At 45.5% G+C, this 20,078-nt stretch overlaps 1 long non-coding RNA gene across 1 annotated transcript; it reads left to right on the forward strand.

Annotated features, from left to right (window-relative positions):
* The first annotated feature begins 1,795 nt into the window (after window positions 1-1,795).
* Window positions 1,796-15,882, forward strand: LOC149992560 (uncharacterized). The gene is made up of 4 exons (XR_016508246.1): window positions 1,796-1,859; window positions 11,188-11,305; window positions 14,521-14,608; window positions 15,795-15,882. It is a non-coding gene; the product is annotated as an uncharacterized LOC149992560 (long non-coding RNA).
* The last annotated feature ends 4,196 nt before the right edge of the window (window positions 15,883-20,078 follow it).

The raw sequence follows: 20,078 nt of genomic DNA on the forward strand, positions 1-20,078 counted from the left end.
GTGATCTCACTTCTATGTGGACTGTAAAAAACAAGATAAACAAACAAATGAAGCAGAGACAGACTCGCAGATACAGAAAACAGACCGGTGGTTGCCAGAGGGGAGAGGGGTTGGGGTGGAAAAGCCGAAGGGATTGAGAAGTACAAATTGGCAGTAACAAAGCAGTCATAGGTCTCTGAGCGGTGTGGCTCGGTTGGGTGGCATCATCACTCAAAGCGAAAGGTCACTGCTTTGATCCCCTCTCTAAAAAAACAAATAGATGGTCACAGCATAGGAAATATGGTCAATAATGTAATAACCATGGTATCAGGTGGGTACTTGAAATATTGGGGGAACCCTTGGTAAAATATATGACTGTTTAACTACTACACTGAAACTAAGACAAAATATTATTGAGTTGTCAAATGTAATTGAAAAATAAAATTTGAAAGAATAGTTTAGAGATTAGGATTTATTTAGGTATAATTCATGTGTTTTCAAATCAGGAAACTGATTGGGGACGTAACTCTTATGGGATTATCTTTACTCAAACTAGTTTTAAAGCCATTTTTTAAAAAATTTATTTTTAGGGAGAGGGGAAGGAAGGGAGAGAGAGAGAAACATCAATGTGTGGTGGCCTCTCACACCCCCCCAACTTGGGACCTGGCCCGCAGCCCAGGCATGTGCCCTGACTGGGAATCGAACCAGCGACCCTTTGGTTTGCAGGCTGGTGCTCAGTCCACTGAGCCACACCAGCCAGGGTTCAAATTAGTTTTAAAAGCTCTTACCAACCTCAGTGGCTCATTTTCTTCCCTTTCGTTTTAAAGGCGGATGCGCATTATTCCATCCTGTCCCTTCTCCTGTGTCTGTCTGAGTCTCCTTCCAACTGCAGTTATGTGGAAACACGTAGAGACAAAGAAGTGGGTACGTTATCCAGTGCTTCAGTGTGTGAAAATAAAAGAGAAATTTGTTTCACTGTTTAATTGTTAGACATTGAGATTTTACAAAACTTTGTAAAAACCTATGAAACTAAAATATCTGTGTCACATTGTGTACAATCGTAATTGCAAATTTTCATTTGAAATATGAATTCTGACTTTGTAACTTGAACCACTTTCAATTATACTCATATACAGAGAAAAATTTACTTTTGAAGATAAAGAAATTAAAAATGTATTTGAATCATTTCCCAAGTGCACTTTACTTTGAGTTTTGGAAGACTTTTCTTATACTTCTGGGTTTTTTCACACGTATTTGGTAAAGCTGATGAGATTCTTGTTAAATTTTAGAAAAGAAAGATGATTTTGACTGGGGAAAATACTTGATGGAAGGTGAAGAAATTGATCTTAGTCCGAACGGCAGTAGCTTTGCTGTTAAAAAATTCCAAGTGACGTGGGTGATTTTTATGGGTCCTCTTGTCCTGCAGCAACTCAGCCGAAACAGGGACAGTCCTCAGTGAACAGGGTAGTTTCTCATGGCGGATTTACTAAGGTTCTGCATCAGATCGTTAGCACTGGGCAGTTGAATGGAATGGATAGCGTTAAATTATCCTTTGAGGAGCTCTGACTCGGGATTTTTGCCACCAAAAAGAATTCCATGATGTAATAGTCACTTTCAAGACATTTAGAAAAAGTTTCATTTGGTGTAGTTGCTGCTTTTCTTCTGAAATTTTCCTAAGCTTTTAATATAAATAGCTTCAGGTGTTCTGCCTTCTAAGGGTAAGGTGTACTTCCTATTTTAATCAGAATTGGTCTGAAGAAAGCGAGGATGAAGAGGATCAACAGCCCTTGAGCAGAGAGGACTCGGGATTCAGGTGGATAGGACGCCATTAGAAGAACAAGATCACAACAGAAAACCGGGGCCACGTGTCAGCTGGAAAGGTGCTGTGTGTTCTTGGCTGCTGTCATTTTTTCTTTCCTTTCTTTTTTAAAAAAAATATTTTATTTATTTTTAGAGAGAGGGGAAGGAGGAAGAGAAACACTCAAGTGGGAGAGAAACGTCAGTAGTGTGCCTCTCACATGCCCCCCACCAGGGACCTGGCTCGCAACTCAGGCATGTGCCCTGAGTGGGAATCGAACCGGTGACCTTTTGGTTTGCAGGTTGACAGTCAGCCCACTGAGCCACCCCAGCCAGAGAAAAGGTCTCTAGAAGGAAAGGCAAGCTTTGAGAATCAGTTCCATATTATCTAAGACATTGGTAAGCTCTGCCATCCTTATAAGAGAGATTTTTTAAAATTAAATAAATGTTTTATTCATTGATTTGAGAGAAGAGAGAAACACTGATTTGTTGTTGCACTTATTTGTGCATTCATCCGTTGATTCTTGCATGTGCCCTGATCAGGGATCAAACTGCCACCTTGGTATATGGGACGATGTTCCAGCCAACTGAAGCACCCGGCCAGGGCTAAAACGGATCTTTTTAAATCATTAGGTCTTTCTTCTATAGTTGCCTAAGAGGTAGTGCTATAGAATTAATGTTGAAATGAGATTTAGACTGCAGTTTTGTTCTTTTCTTATAGTTCTGAGAACTTTGTTAGTCCTGAATGTTTTAGTTTATTTTTTATTGGAGGATGGCCTTTGCTCAGGTTGGTAAAAGAAAGGAAAAGATCTATGCCATTTAATTTTTAATTTGGATGTCTGCTTTTTCCACTTTAGTGAAGAGCTATGAACTTGTAGAATCTAGAAAGAGCTTGAAGCAACCTTATATATTAGATCAGCTAATCCTCCTACACCAAAGACACAAAGTTGTTAAAGCTGATTTTAGCATCCTGATGATTTTCTGGTTTTCTTTTCTTTATTTTTTTAAAGATTTTATTTATTTACTTTCAGAGAGAGTGGAAGGGAGAGAGAAAGAGTGGTAGAGAAACATCAATGTGTGGTTGCCTCTCACACTCCCCCAACTGGGAACGTGACCCACAACCCAGGCATGTGCCCTGACTGGGAATCGAACCAGTGACCCCTTGGTTCACAGGTTGGTGCTCAATCCACTGAGCCACACCAGCCAGGGCTCTTTCCTTTCATTCTACCCTTAGGGTAGAGTGTGGATTAATCGGTGCAGAGCCTGCCATTGTCACTGGCTTGTCCAGGGCCTTGCATTTATTTCCTTGCCATTGGTATTTCATGCTCAACTGTGTCCCCAGTGATGGCCGCCTGTTCCGATGGAGAGGATGTCTGTGTTCTCACAGGTGTTGGTTGGTGGGTCCTGACTTTAAATCACATGCGGGTGTGTCGCTGTGTGTAAACTTGGACCTGTTCCTCTTTGCGTTGAAATCTAGGTGAAATCTGCCCATACCGCTCTGCAAACATTTCTTCTGTTTCTCCAACCTGTTGTGGAGGATTCTGCCCTTTGCAACCAGACGTTTTTGTTTGTGCACCCCTGCGGACTGTCACAACATGATTGACCCCTTTGCTTGTTTTTCTTTTGGGTTCCATGTTCTTTCTGCCCAGCTTCACCCTTCAGACTTCTTTGGATGACTAGATACTAATTCCTAGGTTTTAGAAATTGCAAAGATCCTTTTGTAGTTAGTCACCTAACTGTGGACATTTTGCAAGGTATCCTCCAAAGTCATCTTGGACAATTTCAAACGTGTGAATTTTCCATGGTGTGATTAGTATTTGTGGCTTGATACTTTTTCTACAAAAGCATGCCCTTCTTTTTTCCGTTTGCTTTTTTTACAGCTTGGGGTTAGTCTCTAGTGACCACCAGGCCCATCGTTACGTCTGAAGTGAGGTTAAAGAATCCAGCTTATTTTTTTCTCCATGCCCTGAGCCAGTTTTCCCAGCAGCATCTAGTCAATAGTGCTTTCTTCCCATGTTGCTCTGTGGTTACACCGTTATCCTATATCAAGACACGCATTTATTTCTGAACATTCCATTCTCTTGCCTTAAAAGTGAGCTGCCGAGGAGCAAATGTTTCTATTTATATGGCTTGGTAATATGTGTCAACACATAGAAGGCAAGTTCCCCCTCACCTCCTCTACTCTTTTCCAGAGCTGGCTTAGCTTTCTGTGGACTTTCATTCTTCCATAGACATTTCAGAAGCAGTATGATAAGTTCCATTTTTAAAATCCCGCTGGGATTTCTATTGGGATTGTATTGAATTTATAGGTTTGGCTTAGGGAAGATTTGACATCCGTCCTGTGAAAATATCTACATTTCTTCTAATTCTTTGTTTTAACTGGAGTTTGGAAATTTTCTTTATAAAGATCTTAAGTATGTATTTGTTAATTTCCACAGTGTTAACGGTTTTTGTTGTGAGTGGCTGTTCATTGCGTGTGTAGAACACTATTGGCTTTTGTAAATTGTTCTTATATCCAACTTTCTTGCTGAACTTTCATTTTCATTATAACAGTTTATTCCGTTAGGTTTTTTGTATGGATCAGCATCTTCTGCATATATTGACAGTTTCTTCTCCCTCTACTGGTTCTTATATGTTATGTCTTCTTCAGGCCGTGTTAACAGTGTCTCTTTTCTAGCCAGCACCCTAGTCTACAGAGGAAGCGGGGGCACAGGAAGTGGGTAGGTTTCATCCTAAGAGGATTGCCCCTGAAATTCCTCTGTGAAATGTGAAGGGTTCGCATATAGGTTCTGGGTATGCGGCCTTTATAAAATTGAGACAATTTCATTCTATTCCTGTTTTTCTAGGACTCTTTAATCAGGAATGAATATTGAATTTATAAAATTCTATTCTTTATTTGGAAGATAATCCTATAATTTTTTAACTTTATTATTACATTGATAGATTTTCTGATAGTAAATCATCCCCGAATTCCTGAGCTACAATTCCTTGATCATTCTGTCATTTTTATTTTTTCACTGCATTATTGGATTGGGTGAACTACTTTAAAATTTTTTTCTCAATTTTTCAATTACAGTTGACATTCAATATTATATTATCTTCAGGTGTATAGGATAGTGGTTAGACATATATATAACTTAGTGACCCCCGCACCCCCATAAGCCTTGAACGCATCTGAAACCATACATAGTTATTACAGTATTATTGGCTATATTCCTTGTGCTGTACTTTACATCCCCATGACTATTTTGTAATTACCAATTTCTACTTTTTTTGCTTTTTTTAAAGTATATTTTATTGATTATGCTGTTAAGTTGTCTCAATGTTTTTCCCTTTGCCCCTGCCCGATACCCCCTTCCCTCCAGCAATCCACACCTCACCCCTATTAGTTCATGTCCATTGATCGTGCATGTAAGTTCTTTGGCTTCACCCTTTCCTGTATTATTCTTAACTTCCCCCTGTCTATTTTGTTCCTACCAATTTTGCTTCTTAGTCCCTGTACCATTTCCCCATTTCTCCCCTTTCCCTCCCAGCTGATCACTCTCCAAATGATCCCGCACCTATGATCTATTCCTGTTCTGGTTGTTTGCTTAATTTATTTTTATTTTTATTTTTTAGATTCAGTTGTTGATAGTTGTAAGTTTGTTGTTATTTTAATGTTTATAGTTTTTATCTTTTTCTTAAATAAGTCCCTTTAACATTTCATATAATAAGGGCTTGGTGATGATAAACTCTTTTAGCTTTACCTTCTCTGGGAAGCACTTTATCTGCCCTTCTATTCTAAAGCATAGCTTTGGTAGATAGAGTAGTCTTGGTTGTCGGTCCTTGCTTTTCATCACTTTGAATACTTCTTGCTAGCTTCTTCTAGCCTGCAAAGTTTCTTTTGAGAAATCAACTGATAGTCTATGGTGGAGGTGCCACACACCCCCTAGGCTCGGTTGGAAGTTGCTCTGTCCAGCAGAGGCTTCGTGACCACAGTGGAACAGACTTACCCAGGACACTTTGTCATGTCTGGGGGAAGGAAGGTGACTGCCTCTCTAGTGGAGACCAGCAGCCAAACCTTCATCCCTCATGTCTTTTCTTGAGGAGGATACATACGAGAGATACAAGGCTAAAATTCTTAAATTGCCTATTGTATTCAGTTGTTTGACAGTAACCGATAACATACACTAAATCAGGAATCACACTGACCGATTAGAGTCAAAGTCTATAAAACATTCGGACCAGGTGCAGGGTCCCATATACTCCCTGCTTAAGATAGCTTACACCACATTGCTGATAAGAAAAGCAGAGCAAGTTCTAAAGCATAATGAGCATGATGAGCGCTCTTTGATCTAATTCCCATGGCAACAACCCTCTGAGTGGTTGACAGTGACATTCCGCATGCAGCCTTATGTTGAGACATAGAGTCAAGAGCGGCCAGGATGCTGGCGGCTCGTCATGCTCGGGCCGGGTCTACAATTCCTTAAACCGTGAGGAGTGGTTGCCCACAATAGTTTTATGGGAACTCCTTTGTAGGTAACTCTCTTATTTTCTCTTGTTGCTTTTAAGATTCTCTCTTTATCTTTCGCCTTTGGCATTTTAATTATGATGTGTCTTGGTGTGGTCCTCTTTGGGTCTAGCTTGTTTGGGACTCTCTTTGCTTCCTGGACTTGTATGTCTATTTCCTTCACCAAATTTGGGAAGCTGTTTTTCATTTTTTCAAATAGGTTTTCAGTCTCTTGCTCTTTCTCTTCTCCTTCTGGCACCGCTAGGATTCAGATGTTGGTATGTTTAAAGTTGTCCTAGAGGTTCAATTCTTGTCTCTTCTTTCTGTTTTGGGTACATGTTTATTTCTTCTTTTTGTTCCAAATTGTTGATTTGAATCCTGGCTTTCTTCCTATCACAGTTGGTTCCTTGTATATTTTTCTTCATTTCACTTTGTATAACCTTCACTTTTTCATTGATTTTGTGGCTGTACTCAATAATTTCTTTGAGCATCCTGATTACCAGTGTTTTGAACTCTGCATCTGATAGGTTGGCTATCTACATTTCATATATTTCTTTATCTGGGGTTTTGTTCTGTTCTTTCATGTGGGCCATATTTCTTTGCCTCTTCAATTTAGCAGCCTCCCTGTGTTTGTTTCTGTGTACTAGGTAGAACTGCCTTGACTCCGTGTCTTGGTAGCGTGGCCTACTGTAGTAGGTGTCCTATAGGGTCCAGTGGCACAGCCTCCCCTATCACCCAAGCTGGGAACTTGAGGTGTGCCATTGGTGTGGGCTGAGTACACCTTCCTCTTGTAGTTGAGCCTTGGTTGCTGTTGGCAGGTTATGGCGGTGGTGCCACACACACCCTAGGCTCAGTTGGAAGTTGCTCTGTCCAGCAGAGGCTTCGTGACCACAGCAGAACAAACTTACCCAGGAGACTTTATTATGTCTGGGGGAAGGAAGGTGACTGCCTCTCTAGTGGAGACCAAACCTTCATCCCTTATGCCTTTTATTGAGGAGGATACATACGAGAGATACAAGGTTAAAATTCATAAATCGACTATTGTATTCAGGCGTTTGACAGTAACAGATAACATACACTAATTCGGGAGTCACATTGATTGATTAGCGTCAAGGTCCATAAAACATTCAGGCCAGGTGCAGGGTCCCATATACTCCCTGCTAAAGATAGCTTACCTACATTGCTGATAAGGAAAGCAGAGCAAGTTCTAAAGCATAATGAGCATAACAAGCATCCTTGGATCCAATTCCCATGGCAACCCTCTGCGTGGTTGTCCGTCATGCTCCACACACAGCCTATGTTGAGACTTAGAGACGAGCATGGCCAGAAAGCTGGCGGCTCGTCATGCTCAGGCCGGGGCTACAGTTCCTTAAACCACGAGGAGTGGTTGCCCACAGCAGGTCAGTGGGAGGGACTAAACCGGGCCAGTCAGCTGCAAGGATTGCCTGTGACCACTGACCACCATCTTCCACCCTCCGTGGAGGATCAGCTGTGCAGGGTCAGCGTGGTGGCTCTCTGACGTTGTCTGTAGCTGTCCAGTGGGTGCATTGGCCCTGGGGTTTTCCCGGGTGGTACAGGCCAAGGTCAGCCCCCACCTGTTTTGTGCCCCGGGCCGCCCTGGCTGAGCTATAAAGCAATCTGAGATGGCTGCTACTTGTGCTGGGCTTGGAGATTCCCAGGGGAAGCCAAGGTGTGAATCTAGGCTGGTTGCTGCTAATGCTATGCTGGAGGCTCACTGAGGCCGGCTGTTGCTTATTTGAGAGGATTTAGGAAGTGGTGAAGCAGGAGCCAACACCAGCCATTCATATGGAAACGGAGCTTGGGTGGGCCGGTAAGTTCAGTGGGGAGGAGTCTCTGGGCCTCATGTTCGCCAGGTTGATGGAGTCTCAGATATGGCAACAGCCTGACAGCTCTGTTATGGGAGGCTTTAGAAGAGACACAATGGCCTCTGCTGGCCTTGATGCCAGACACTTCAGTTCCTCCCTGTGTGCCACTGGTACCTTTCAAGCTGCTACCCTGGTGCCGGAGCTCAGAGGGCGTGAGTCTGAGTAGGTGAGTCTCTGTGCGGGTTCTTTAAGAGGAACTGCTTTGGGCTCCAGCAGTTGATTGCACTGACTCAATCCCCGCTAGTTTTTGCAGCCATAAGTTGCGGGGACTTATCTTCCTGGCACTGGAACCCTGGGCTGGGGGCCTGGTGTGGGGCTGGGTCCCCTCGCTCCTCAGATGTCCCTTCCCAATCCTAATCCACCACACGTGGGTGAGGGGCCAGCCCATTCCATGTCTGTGCCCCTCCTACTTTTCTCGATGGATGTGGTTTCTTTAATTCTGTATGTTAGATTTCCATCCAACTCGATTTCTGATGGTTCTGGCTGATGGTTATTCTATATTTTAGTTGTAATTTTGATGTGGTTGTGTGAAGAGGTGAGTCACATCTGCCTCTGCCACCATCTTGACTGGCTCCTCCAATTTCTAGTTCTCAATTCCTTCACCTTTTCACCCAGCTCCCCAACCCCCTTCCCATCTGGTGACCATCAGTCTGTTCTCTGCATCTATGAGTCTGCTTCCATTCTGTTCATTTATTTTGGTTTCTTGATTCCACATATAAGTGAAATCATATGGTATTTGTAGGACTCATTTCATTTAGCATGATGCCTTTAAGGCCATCAGTTTTGTCAATAATGGTAAGATTCCATTCTTTTTTATGGTCGAGTGATATTCCATTATATATGCACAATTTCTTTATCCAGTCGTCTATGTAGGAAACAAGGACATAGTGACTCCCAGACCAGTACAAAATCGGCAATAACAAAGGGCAGATGTAATTAGAGGGTCTCTGAGAGGGGAGCTGACAGCACTGGCCTATCTACAAACCACAGGAGGGGCGTTTAGATGCACGTGTTAGGTTGTAACTCCGGAGTAACCAGTAATGGAGAAACCGGCAAGGAGGAGAGGGGCGGGGGAGCTGATCCTCTCACTTTAGGGCGAGGAAGCTAATCAATTTCATTTCAGCGTGGGGACGCTAAGACTATAAAACCAGCCATCTTTGTGCACATTCTCCTGGCTATGAGGGTGCGCCCGGCTCTGTAGACTCGTAAGTGAAGGCCTCGCTTCGCTGCTCAAGTCCTGTGTCCCAGTTTTTTTATTGTGAGCGTTTCTCACCTCTATCAGGGGACACTTCGGTTGCTTCCACATCTTGGCAAGTCTGCACGCCCTTTAAGTGGGCTCCTTGGTTTCTATTAGACTCCCATTGTTACAGAAACAGGGGAGTCGAAAAACAAACCCCAGAGTTTGCGGCTAGGAGATAGGATAAAGGAAGCAGCTTTCAGGATGCCCTTGCATGCTTGGAGCTACTGGCTGGAAACATTGTTGCAAAGATCCGCTTTACTTCCAAGGCTCAGGAAGATGGGAGGGATCTTGGACTGTGGGCTGGTAGGAAGGAGCCTACAGAGCCTGCGTAGGGTTCTGTGAAAGGTCAGAACTGCTTGCAACACCCACTGCCTCAGAGGACGCAGTGAGGGAGAAAGAAGCAGCTGCAGACATGTTAGCGGGGCTCTGAGGCTGGCTCCGGCTCTCTGGGGCTCGCTCTTTCTCTGGCCCTGGCTCTCGTGGGCTCCCTCCATGTGGCTTAGAGGAACAGGTTTTTCCAGGCTGCTTTAAGAGGCTGGCTCTGGCTCTCATGGACTCCCTCCACGTGGCTTGGAGAAGGGGTCTCCAGGCTGCTTAAAGAAGAAGCTCTCGCCATGCGGTTTTGAGAAGGAGAAGAGATCCATCAGGTTTGCAGGAAGAAGGCAGTTTACAAGGAGGCTGAGAATCCAGGCGGTTCTGCATTGAAAGCTGGAGGGCACCACAGCACAGAAAGGACCTCCCCAATCAGAACTGAGTGGATTGGCAGCTACTGGTAAAGCTGAACTGTGCCTAGGAAGTAGGGAAACGGTGTTCCTGACTTTCCTAAGACGTGCCAGGTCTGAGAGGGGCCGGCAGAACTAAGTGCAAATAAACAATTCTTTTTCTTTTCACCAAACTCTGGTATTGAGAGTTATGGTTCTGGCCGCGGGCAATCGGGCCCCTAACTGAACAGGCCGTGGGTTCTGTTTCCATCGGAGCAGCCCAGGGGTTCTGTTACACCATCTCCCCTGGATGGACAGAGTTCCTGCTTGTTTTCACAGCCAGATATTGTGGGGTCTCCTCCTACCAGCACTAGAAGCCCAGGCAGCGGAGCTTGGTGTGGGGCTGGGAGTTCTGGCCCCTCGGGGGGAACCTTAGCAGCCAGGACATCCCTCCTGATTCTCAGCTACCACATATGGGTGTGGGACCCGTCTTAGCGTGACTTCTTTCTGGATGACTTGTGTTCTACTAGACTTCAGGCTGTTCTCAATGATGGTTGTTCTGTAGTGTAGTTGTAATTTTGGTGTGGTTGTGGGAGGAGGTGAGCACAGTGCTTACCTATTTTTTTTTTTAGATTTTATTTATTTTCAGAGAGGGGAGAAGGGAGGGAGAAAAAGAGGGAGCGAAACTAATGTGGGGAACATCAATCCATTGCCTCTCACATACCCCAACTGGGGACCTGGCCCAAAACCCAGGCATGTGCCCTGACAGGGAATCGAACCGGTGACCCTTTGGTTTACAGGCCGGCGCTCAAACCACTGAACCACACCAGCCAGGGCTATGATAACTCTTCTTGTTTTCCGAACCCTGACCCACCAGCAGTACTAGTCCCCTACAATAACTTTTAAAATTGTTTATATGAAGATAGGTAAAGATATTAAGAGACTTGAAGAAAAGGAAGAAAATGGAGCCTAACTGTTATTTTAAGAGAGCCTTTTTCTGTTGAATATTTGAGTGGAGTCATGAGTCCAAGTATTGTTGCCAAATCGCTTGTGTTTTTTCGTTAACGCCTAACCGAAGCCTTAACTTCCCTGCAGCGGACGAGCCGGACGCCCGCAGCTGGCTGGAGCAGCACGTGGTCCGCCAGTACTGGCCGGCGCGCTCCCCGCGGCTCCCCCACAGCTCGCACTTGCACTCCAATCTAGCTGCTGTCTGGTAAGAGCTGGTTTCTTCATTTCATGTGTTAACAGAAGGAACTCCGGCTGGGGCCCTGCCGGAGCTGAATCTCCGGCAGGCGTTCACTTTGGGTTTAGGTTGGCATTGGACCCCTGCCTCCCCGTCTGTCCCCAGCAGCCGGTGAGTGGGGCCTTCCCACTAAAGCGGCCACCTGTACGGAGCGGCAGTGGGGGGCCGCGTAGTGCCGGTCGGATGCGCACTGCTGCCGGGGGCCTCTGGCCTGAGCGCCTGCTGCTGGGTTGGCTTTTCAAGGGCCCAGTGCTGTCCCCAAACAAGGCCCCTGCTCCGCTGGCATCCAGATAGAGGCCTGAGTGAGTGACCTCTGTTGGGTGGGGGCAGAGATGTTGTAGTGGCTGCCAATCAGGCGCTGTGGCATTGTGACAGCTGATGAGAAAGAGATGTCATTGTCAGCGGGTCCTGCCAGTATGGGCACAGTGACACAGTGCCTGTGGTCACCGTCCTGAGGCAATGCAGCGAGGATGGGATAAGTTTACTCGGGGATACCTGTGTCCCAGGCCAGCAGCACAGGGCGGCTGCGCTGCCTCTGGCTGCCTTCCTCCATCACAGGCTTGGCCCCCTTAGCAGGGTCGAGTCCTTGGTGATGAGAATGGGGCCGGCCCCTGCGGGCACCACGGGCACAAGTCGTGCTCCCCGCGCATGGGGCCTCACTCTGCTGACAGTGCTCCTTTCCTGGCCCCCGTCGCTGAGCTCGGCCCCCTTGCTGTGCTGCACCAGGCCTGTCCTGCTTGGTCTCCGCCCAGTCACTCCCCCTCAGCCCAGTGACCGGGGGCCATCCAGCCACCCACCGCATTGTGTACAGAAAGGGGCCACACTCCTCACAAGCTCGGGGGGCCCCAATGGCGGCCTTGCAAACTTGTACACTGAAAGGAACCGCACAGGATGGTCTGAAATGAAAACTTACTAAAAGCAGGTCGTGGCGGGCAGTCATGGCCGAGGCTGGACTCTTCCCTGGCAAAGGTCATCTGTGCCTAATTAAGCCTGTCCGTTGTCTTTTTGCATCTAAGATAAGCTGCCTTTGGAAGGTCCGAGTGACTTCCTTTTTCCGGACCCCTCAAAGCACAGGCACCGCACCAGAGGGAGACCACAAACCCCCTCCCTGTTACCATCGTGTTAACTGTTGATTGTTTACTGTCCTGTACCCACCTGTATGAAAGAAGTACATGTCTGTCATTTTACTTTTTATCAGATTGCAGAGATTCCCCTCTCCTCCCCACCCTGCCAGCTTTGCTTTCTCTGCCTCCCTAATCTATCACCAGTGGATTTTTTTAAAAAATAATAATTTATTTATTTGTTTAATTTTATTTTTTTAGAGAGAGGGGAAAGAAGAAAGAGAGGGAGAGAAAGATCACTGTGTGGTTGCCTCTCACTCGTGCCCCTAACTGGGGACCTGACGTGCAACCTAGTCATGTGCCCTGATTGGGAATCGAACCAGCGACACTTGGCTCGCAGGCCGATGCTCAATCCACTGAGCCACGCAGCCAGGGCTACCAGTGGATTTCATGCGCCCTGCTGACATCTTCTCTTGATTATAATGTATAAAATAAGGTACAAAACTGCCATTTTCTGGAGAATTTTCTCATCCGTTGAGGTTTTGCTTCCCGGCAGCTGTCATCAGTTTCAGGTTTGGATGTTTCTTAGGTTGACGGCATCGGGCCCACAGCCTGGACCTGAGATTGGACAGAAAGCAAATCCCGCATGAGTAGCCCCTCGGTTTCCCTGCCCTCTCACTGTGTGACAACACAGAGCCTCGCACGTGCACGTGTCGCTGCACCCCATCTGTGCACTTGCTAGACTGTCTCAGCCTGGGGATGGCTGGATGCTGGGATTCTGTGGTCATAGGCAAGAATGTTTTCTTGAAAATGGACATGAGTGTGTGTCTTAACTGTGTGTGTAGATATGTAATTTATTTTTATTGATTGATTTTAGAGGAAGGGGGAGAGAGAAACACTGATGTGTTGTTCCACTTATTGATGCATTCACTGTTTGCTTCCTTATGTGCCCAGACCAGGGATTGAACCCGCAACCTTGGCGTATCAGGATGGTGCTCCAACCAACTGAACTATACGGCCAGCGCCGTGGATACGTAGTTTTTGCCAGTGGGGGAATAGAAAACCCATCGCACATTTTCCCTAAGATCCCCCCGCAAAAAAATAAAAAATAAAAGGCGTTCACAGAGGCTTTTATGCTTCCCATGTAGCTGTGCATGAGGAACAGGCAGTGTCCAGCCGAGGTGTGGGGTGTGGGCACCCTTGGGGGCTAGCAGGCAGCTCACGTGCCCCTCACGGATGCAGGAGCGGAGCGTTTTCTCCAGAGCTGAGTCCTCCGTGACCGTGGGCACTGCCTCCCTTCACACGCACCCAGCCCAGCTCACCTGGAGGGAGACCCAGGCCACCTCCGGTTTGCGCACCTTCTTGCCATTAAACTGAGACAGAAACCCATCCTTGGGCTGAGGAGGAAATTGGGCTGGTGCCTGTGCCACAGATTCAGAGAAATGCCTTCCATTTGTCCTACAGCTGTCCTCCTACACCGCCCCTCCTGCCCCTGTCCCCGCCCTGTCCCTGGGAAGTCCAGGCACTGGCTTGTGCACCTTGAAGCCTTTAAACTGCAGCATCGACTGGCTGGGGAAGTAAAAAGTTTATGCTTTGTTTGTCCTTTGGGGGAAAAAAACTTTGATGTTAATTTTGGTTTGATGTATGATTTAGATCAAGTACATCCCTGAAATTTAAACTGACCGTGTCTTTAACAGTGTTAGCTGAACAGTTTTTAATTATATTTTATTTTTTAAATGAACATACTGTTTTAATTTTAATTTGTCTTTTGATTTTCAACGTAAATGGATTGCTATAAGGCCATTTATTTGATTTCCATTTCAGTGCACTTACTGCAGAAACACCATTACCATTTTGACCAGAAAAAAAAAAAAGGATACATTGTTTAAGTAGTTGCATCACTTAGCAATAAACGTAACAGTTGGCATCACTCTGAAAGTGCCTCCTGGGAGTATTATAGGTGACTTGCGAAAATGGATATGGCAGGGCCTTTAGAGCCTGTGTTATGTTTACTTGCTTTTTGAGTGCTGGTTAAATCACCATTAAATTGCATAAATTCTTTGAGAAGTAATTTTACCAAATGAGAAACCTTTGCATTGACGTTTGCTATTCTCTTTGTAATAGGGACCAACACTTGTACAGCAGTGACCCGCTATACGTCCCGGACGACAGTGTTTGTCACTGAGACGCAGGTTATTCGGGAAACCCTGTGGTAAGTCCTGTTGCCCTAATTAATAGCCTAGAAGACTTATTAGTGGTTTAAAGTGAAGCGTTCAGGCCCCGGCTGGTGTGGCTCAGTGTATTAAGTGATGGCCTGTGAACTGAAAGGTCACTGGTTCGATTCCTAGTCAGGGCACGTGCGTGCATTGCAGGCAGTTCCCCAGTTGGGGGTGTGTGAGAGGCAACTGATCAATGTATCTCTTGCACATGGATGTTTCTCTCCCTCCCTTTCTCCCTCCCTTCCCCCCTCTAAAAATAAATAAATAAAATCTTTAAAAAAAGAAAAGTTTTCAGGGGGTTTTCACATGCAAACCAGAAACAGGCCTTTAGGTATGAACCCTAAAAAGTTCCCAGGAGGCACCTGACTTGCACTGGGGGACCTGAGAAGCCCAAACTTTATTTTCAGCCATGGAGATTGAGATTTTGATGTGTTTGCTTTTTTTCCCCCCATTTTGAATAGCTTAATAAATATATCATTTTAACTAGTCTAAGTCATCACTTTTCTAATATGTGAGTTCAAAGCAAGGTTTCTACTTTGCTACTTACTGCTTGTAATAGGCAGAACATATCATGAAAGTAGCCTGTGCCCCACACCTGGAGACCAGGAGGTAAGAAATCAGATTGTGTTCCCACAAAAAGGAAACTGAAAAGCATGACATGTAGAACTGTCATTCTGAGATCTCCAGGTTCCAGTCCTCTGCCAGAAGGCTTGATATTGATGTTCTTAAAAACAGGAGCATCTGCCCTGGCTGGTGTGGCTCAGTGGATTGATCACTGGCCTGTGAACCAGGGGTCGCTGGTTCGATTCCCAGTCGGGACACATGACTGGGTGCAACCGCACATTGATGTTTCCTTCCCTTTCTCATTCCCTTCCCCTCTCTCTAAAAATAAATACGTAAAATGTTTAAAAACAAAACAAAAATAAAGCAGGAGGGTCTGTGTGGACTGTCCCCTATGTGAGGAGATGCTTTGACAGCACTCTTGAACTCCTCTCTAAGGATATTGAAATATATTAAGTGTTAGGTAATCAGATTAAAAGATTAATGTCTTCTGTTTTCTAATTATCGGCCCTTTTTGCTCCCCCCTAATTCTGAGTCTTTTATTACAATTCTTAATCACTGCTGTAGTGAATATTTTTCTATACTGAAAGTACACAGATATTTCCTATTTCTTTTCAGGCTACTTTCAGGAGTCAAAAAGCTCTTTATATTTCAGTTGGCAGATGGGAAGGTAACTGTGAGAAACAACATTACAGTGACCCATTTGACACATGTAAGTTAACTGTAGAATATTCTTTAAGGACAGAGAAGGAAAACTCTGACTCCAAAAAACCTCCGCTGCCTTGCGGCATACCTCTTCAGGGGAAAGGCTAAGGGAGTAAACCCCGACAGAAAATCCGGAGCCGGAGTCCCTAAGGCGGTTTGACGTTGTAGTCAATACCGGCAACTCCTGCGGCGCACCTGAAGCCAAGCTGTATTGACTCTGTCCTTCCCTTGGACCCTTCAGCTGCGAAGAGAGGGGGGGTCTGCTGCATGGGCAACAGCAGACCCTCCATATCACCCTGCCCAGGCTCTGTAGCTTCAGCGTCATCGCAAGATGTCGATTCAACACGGGAGGAGACAGATACCGTGTCACTCCCGAGTCGGACTGCACAGCCATTCTCGGCGGTGCAGATAGACTCTTAAGAAGCTACACCATCGTCTCTCGAGACGGACGGCTGCCGACGACGACGATTCTTTAAGGAAATACCAGATCACATGAGGTTACAAATTTGGGTCATCTGACCAGAAATTATCTGTATGAGAAGCAGGTGAGACCTGTAGGGCCAATCTATCTACTCGCACTTGGATTCAGTTGGAAAAACATTTTTTTAAATATTTAACTTACTTATTTTTAGAAAGGAGGAAGAGAGGGATAAAAAGAGGAAGAGACACATCAGTGTGTGGTTGCCCCTCACACGCCCCCAACTGGGGGCCTGGCCCACAACCCAGGCATGTGCCCTGACTGGGAATCGAACCAGCAACCCTTTGGTTCACAGGCCGGCACTCAGACCACTGAGCCACACCAGCCCAGGCTCAGTTGGAAAATTTTATCTGCATGTGTGTAATAGTCAGGAAGCACGTCCCCCTCAGTGTGAGTATTTAGGGTTACATCTTGTCACAGCCACGGGAATTACTTGCCCCGTTTCATTGTCCTAGGAGATGGTGGCTGCTCTGCGGGTCAGGCTGTGCTGCCACTACCTGCATCGTGGGTGCGGGGCGTGTGGCCGGTTCCCAGGGCGCTTTGCGCACAGCCGAGCGCCCTTTCTCAGACCCAGGAGGCGACCATTGCACTGGTGAGCCTTCTCTGTGACGACGTTCAGAGTAGGCAAAAGTTGTGGTTTCAGTGTCCAGACATAGTCACTGAGCTGTGCTCTGTCCCGGCTTTGCCCCGCAGGTCGGCTTTGTGAAAGAAGCCATCATGAAGGTGTTGAACTTGGCTCTCATGTTTGCGGAAGGTTGGCAGGCGGGCCTGGGGGCTTGGCGGTGAGTATGTGGCTTTGGGGCCTCCGCGCTGTGAGCGTTTTAATGGGCTTCATCTGTGAGGCTTTGTTTTATCTTGGCAACACGTCACTTACCACTTCTGTTTAAGGAAAGGATTGAAGAATCTGCTCACCTAAAAGAGGCAGCATCAGAATTATGTGATTCTTTTTTTTCTTTAAACACAGAAGTGTTTTTTTTTTAATCAGTTTATTTTTAGAGAGACGGGAAGGGAGAGAAACATCAATATGTGGTTGCCCCTGGGGACCTGGCCCACAACCCAGGTGTGTGCCCGGACGGAAACTCGAACCAGCAACCCCTTGGTTCGCAGGCCGGCACTCAAGCCACTGAACCACACCAGCCAGGGATGAAGCCTGTGTTTCTTGAGGGTGAGTTTCTGGAGATTTATTTTGTTTCTTTGAGTGAGTCATATTTCTCAGCCTTTTTTGTTTTAAATCTTTTGAGCATCTGTCAAAGCTGGGCATTTGAAAAGAGAGGTGCAGTCCTGACTAGTGTGGCTCAGTTGGCTGGAGCGCTTACCCACAAAGCAAAAGATTGTCAGTTCAATTTCCAGTCAGGGCGCATGTCCAGATTGAAGGTTCAGTCTCTGGTCAGGGTGCCTCTGAGAGGCAACCAGTTAATGTCACTCTCTCACACTGATGTTTCTTTCACCCTCTTTCACCTTCCCTCTGTCTAAAACTAAATAAGAACTTAAAACAAACAAACAACAACAAACAGGTGCGTCTTCCAGTCTCTGAGGACCGTTCTGGTGGGTGGGCGGGCGGGCGGGGCAGGGAGACCTTCACTTATGAGAGCAGCGTGAAGGCTTCTCTGCTCATGCGTCTTTCTTTTTTTCTTTTCAATATTTTATTTATTTTTAGAGAGAGGAAGGGAGGGAGAAAGGGAGAGAAACATTGATGTGTGAGAGAAACACTGGCTGCCTCTCGCACACCCCAAACTGGGGACCTGGCCCGCAGCCCAGGCATATGCCCTGACTGGGAATGAACCCGTGACATTTTGGCTTGCAGGCTGGCACTCAGTCCACTGAGCCACACCAGCCAGGGCTCATGCATCTTTCTTAGGCCTGTGTGTCTGACCCCTTCCCACAACACCCCTGTATACACAGCTCCTTTATAAAACGCCTTATTTCTGCCTTGACCGAGTAGCTCAGTTGGTTAGAATATCAAACCCCTATGCCAAGGTTGTGGGTTCGAGCCCCAGTCAGCACACATACAAGAATGATCTAATGAATGCATAAATAAGTGGGACAACAAATTAATGTTTCCTTTTCTCTCTCTCTCAAAACCAATCAATAAAAATACTTTTTAAAAAAAGCCTTATTTCTCAGGGTCTTCGATGTTTTCTATTCCTGTACCCACTATCTCTTGCCCCCAGGTGCTCAGGGGTCTAGGATCCCCCTACAGCCCTTCACGATGCTCTGGCATCCACTACTGCTTTAATCTGCCTCCAGCCTGATATCCAGATTGGTTCCCCCATCCCCGTCAGCACTTGGAGTCTCCCAGGAGAGAAGACAGTCCCTCCAACAGCCCGCACACAAGTCAGAGGACTGCAAACAACTTCTGCTTTTCCCTTCCACCCTAAGGGAGGAAACAGAAACCTAGCAGCTTCCTCCTCTGTGTTCCGCAGCGGGGAGGCAGGGGGTAAGGATGATTGAAAATGTCTTGGGCCTTGGCTAGGAGGCTCAGTTGGTTACGGCATCCTCCCAATATGCAAGTTGTGGGTTCGATCCCAGTCAGGGCACATACAAGAATCAACCAATAAGTACATCAATATGTGGAACAACAAATGAATGTTTCTCTCAAATCAATAAATTTAAAAAAAAATGATTTAAAAAAAATGCCTCGAAAATGTTGTTGGGAGAACGTTGAGTGCCATTCTTCCTGGTTGTGCGTTCCTTGGGTGGTATAGATCCTTAACTGGTTCCTGAAGTTCTCATGAAACCCCTTTGGTCAGCACAGTGTTTACAGGGTGTTTCTGGGGGCACGAGGGCCTAGTGGTTCCTACTCTGCCGTCTTGCTCACACCAAGCAATGTGTTACCTGTTGTGTTTTGTAAAATTACATAATAATTTTAAGATTCACCTATTTTGTGACAATACTTGGATCATTCATTCTTTTGTATTAGTAATATTTCATTGTATCAATGCGCTATAATTTTTCAACCCATTTTCCTAGTTACAGACTTTCAATCCTCATTTTTTACTATTATGAGTAGAGCTAATACGAATGTTTATTTACAAGTCTTTGTGTAGAGATAAATTTTGATATATCTTGGGTAAATGTACAGAAGTAGAATTACTGTGCCATAGCTTTATATGTCTGGCTGTGTAAGAGACTTCCAAAGTGATTTCTTCTTTGAAAACAGTGTCCTGTTTTTATTTTTCTTTGGGGGGGGGTGTCACTTTATTGTTGATTTGTAGGGGTTCTTTGAATATTATTTTTAATCGTTTTTACTTTTTATTTGCTATTTTTAAATTAATTCCTTGCACTTTTTGTTTGTTTGTTTTAAGATTTTATTTATTTTTTGAGAGAGGGAAAGGGACCTGGCCCATAACCCAGGCAAATGCCCTGATGGGGAATCAAACTGGCAACCTTTTGCTTCACAGGCTGGTGCTCATCTTCTGAGCCACACAGCCGGAGCTGGCAAGTTTTAAAAGTTTGATCTGTCAATTTATCATATTTTTCTTAGAATACTGAAAAGCATGGTTGGTACATTTCTGTTCTATGAAATCTTTGTCTACTTCTACCCTAAAGTTGTAAAATTATTGTTATGTTTTCTTCTGGAGACTTTGTATCCTTTGCTTTCACATGTAGGTCTATGAGCCATATTGAGTTAATTTTTGTGTATAGTGTGGAAAGGGGGGGGTCAAGGTTCAGTTTCTTCCAAATGGTTATGCAGTTATTTAGTACCATTAAAAACAAAC

Source organism: Furipterus horrens, unplaced genomic scaffold (genome assembly GCF_987537825.1).
Source record: "Furipterus horrens unplaced genomic scaffold, mFurHor1.1.pri manual_scaffold_15, whole genome shotgun sequence".
Lineage (NCBI taxonomy): Eukaryota > Metazoa > Chordata > Mammalia > Chiroptera > Furipteridae > Furipterus > Furipterus horrens.